This window comes from Sinocyclocheilus rhinocerous, unplaced genomic scaffold (assembly GCF_001515625.1).
Source record: "Sinocyclocheilus rhinocerous isolate Xijiao unplaced genomic scaffold, SAMN03320098_v1.1 scaffold2416, whole genome shotgun sequence".
Classification (NCBI taxonomy): domain Eukaryota; kingdom Metazoa; phylum Chordata; class Actinopteri; order Cypriniformes; family Cyprinidae; genus Sinocyclocheilus; species Sinocyclocheilus rhinocerous.
Window position 1 is genome coordinate 17998 of NW_015623175.1, and position 3424 is coordinate 21421.

Consider the following 3424-nt stretch of genomic DNA (forward strand, 5'->3'; position numbering starts at 1 on the left):
TATATATATATTAGGGCTGGGCAAGTTAACGCGTTACTATCGTGTTAACGCATTAATTAATTAACGCCGACAAATATTTTATCGCGCATTAACGCAGTTTTTATTATTATTATTATTATTATTTTGAAAGTCCATTGCTCACTGGCTCTGAATACAGATACACACAAACCATGGTTCACAGGAGGGGTGGGATGTTGATCGGTACTGGTTTGGGATGGGCGTCATCATGCGTCTCAACCAATTGAGCATTTGGGGTGGGCCTAACACCGTGTCTACTCCGGATGCGAGCAGCGCAACAAAATACTATAGAACCCATTATAATCAGTGATGAGGTCTTCACTGGATGCAGCGCGGCGCGACACCACAAATCCCAGCCTCGTGCTGATGATGCTGCCTGTTCTATCTATGACGTACTGACACAAAATTCAAATGATTTTCAAAGGCCGCTTTGTTGCGTCCAGTCATTGTACACAGACTTTGGCTGCGTCCAAAAGCTCTAAAATGCTGCCTTCGGAGGCAGCATTCCAAGGCAGGAAGGCATCAAGGCACGTCCGAATCCAAATTCTGCTTTACTTCCTGTCTCCGGAGGTACCTTCTTCTGATCGAATTTTGAAGGCAGCATAGATGTATCCTTTCGTTGCCTTTGATATCCCACAATTCTGTGTGTTCCATTCCGTGACGGTTGAGCTAAAAAATAAAGATGGCGTCTGAAAGTTGCGTTTGGTTGTCAGTTTGTGTGTAAATGTCTATCTCTGACTAACTTTTTGCACTTTTGATGTTATTTCTAGCGAGAAATCAGTATTATAGTAATTAAATATTCGTTTAGTTATCACAAAAACTCGTTCTATAGAACCCATTATAATCAGTGATGAGGTCTTCACTGGATGCAGCGCGGCGCGACACCACAAATCCCAGCCTCGTGCTGATGATGCTGCCTGTTCTATCTATGACGTACTGACACAAAATTCAAATGATTTTCAAAGGCCGCTTTGTTGCGTCCAGTCATTGTACACAGACTTTGGCTGCGTCCAAAAGCTCTAAAATGCTGCCTTCGGAGGCAGCATTCCAAGGCAGGAAGGCATCAAGGCACGTCCGAATCCAAATTCTGCTTTACTTCCTGTCTCCGGAGGTACCTTCTTCTGATCGAATTTTGAAGGCAGCATAGATGTATCCTTCGCTGCCTTTGATATCCCACAATTCTGTGTGTTCCATTCCGTGACGGTTGAGCTAAAAAATAAAGATGGCGTCTGAAAGTTGCGTTTGGTTGTCAGTTTGTGTGTAAATGTCTATTTCTGACTAACTTTTTGCACTTTTGATGTTATTTCTAGCGAGAAATCAGTATTATAGTAATTCAATATTTGTTTAGTTATCACCAAAACTCGTTCTATTTTGTTGTAGATCATTAAATCGTTACGCTGCCTGCGTAAATCAGTTTCATGAGGTGTCTTCGTGCAAAAACGCTGCCTGCAAAGTCATTGCCTCATACGGCAGCGAGGCAGCAAGTCAGGATTTTCGGATGCAGCATTTTTTAGCTGTTGCGGCGCATCCAGTGTAGACAGCATCATTGATTATAGTGGGTTCTATAGTATTTTGTTGCGCCGCGCCACTCGTGTCCGGTGTAGACATGGTGTCAAGACGCACCATCACAAAAATACACGAGTTATATGAAAAAGAGATTTTCATTTGATTACATTAATGTTTAAGTTGAGATTTTCAAGAAATATTTTAACTGCTACTATGTAAAGGGTATACTGCTGTAAAAAAGCACCTTATGTGTTTAAAGTGTTTGCAAACCAAATGTTATTTTACTTTTGTACATACAGCAGTACTTTTAAAATAAAAGTGCGCAATACAGTACTTTTGAATTCATTATTGAATTTTGCGCATAACAATGTGATTAATCGCAGAAGAATCATGCAATTAATTGCGATTAAATATTTTAATCGTTGCCCAGCACTAATATATATATCAGAGTGTAGGCAGTGCAGAGTGGACACTGAACAGAAAAGAAAGACAAAGAGAAGTCCAGGGTGATTGTTTCTTAGACCACTGAGGACCCTGTGAACTCCTCTCAAAGACTCAGCTGACAGAGATCAAACCAGTGACAGCCTACTGCAGTATCCAGAGACATAACTGTGTTCAAAGTGCTGGAGAAAGGGGCACAGGGAGGGGGGCATGCGGCCGCCTCAGAGGACAAGGGAGGGAGGTAAGCCGCTTCTGCCAGTGACTGATCTTCTTTTTCTCTCTCGTTGTCTCTGTGCTGTCACCCGCTGATTGATCCAGGTGTTTTATAGCTATCTGGAGGCACAGAGCATTCAGACAAAGAGAGGCCTCTGTCAATCCTTTTGATTGGGGCTGCACATTCCTGAGCCAGATGGTGGACAGGCCTTCTTTGGACAACGCCAATCCACATACCTCTCCCCAGCACTCAGGAGAGCTGCTGTGCGTGTGTGCACTCCCTTTCAGTGTAGGTCAATGTTAATATGTATTCAAAATGCAACAGATAAAAAAAAGATACCCTATTATGCACTTTAAAAAGTTTGAAATATTTTTTCATATAAAAACAAACAAAAAAAACTGTTTAGAAACATTCGGTAAACATGTGAAAGCAATTTGGGTTACACTTTACTTGAAGGGGTGTGCATAAGACTGACATGACACCTTCATAATCATGACATGACACCTACATAATCATGACATGACACATGTCATGAATATGAAGGTTTTTTTATGCATGTTTATGACAACTGTCATTAAGTGTCATTCGCTCAGTTATGTAATTTTTAATGCAAAGATGACATTGTTTGAGATGTCTTTGCTATGGGCTATGGTTAGAGGTAAGGGTAGGGGTAGGGGTAGGTTAGGGTTAGGTCAAATAATGTCATATTTGCATTAAAAATGACATAACTGAGCAAATGACATTTAATGAAAGTTGTCATAAACATGCATAAAACCTCCTTCATATTCATGACATGTGTCATGTCAAGATTATGAAGGTGTCATGTCAGTCTTATGCACACCCCTTCAAGTAAAGTGTTACTGCAATTTGAATAGCAATATTAACAAAACCACCTTCTGAATTGTTAAAATGAGGCAAATGCAATACATTTCAATTGTACATTAATAATAATCATAAAATAGTGTAACCATAGCCGCGGGAACGTATTTTATCCAGGGGGGGCTGAGAAATAAAACTTGTGGGGGAGGGGGGTCACGTGACAAGAGTGATGCGAGAAGACACACTATGATGGCGGATCCAAAAGTGTTACTTTTAATAAAACTTTCGTTTCTTCGTTTAATAGCCTATAAGTGAGTGTCTTTATTGTTGCTGGGTTTCCATTAAAAAAAAACAAATAAAATAAAAAAAAATAACAATGAACCACAAACTAAGCATTCGTTTTAAATAAGGGAAAATACCTTATTT

At 40.2% G+C, this 3424-nt stretch overlaps 1 protein-coding gene across 1 annotated transcript in view; it reads right to left on the minus strand.

Moving 5' to 3' along the window:
* Positions 1 to 3424, minus strand: part of LOC107737276 (zinc finger protein basonuclin-2-like) — a 169096-nt gene that overhangs the window by 7514 nt on the left and 158158 nt on the right. The window lies entirely within an intron of this gene.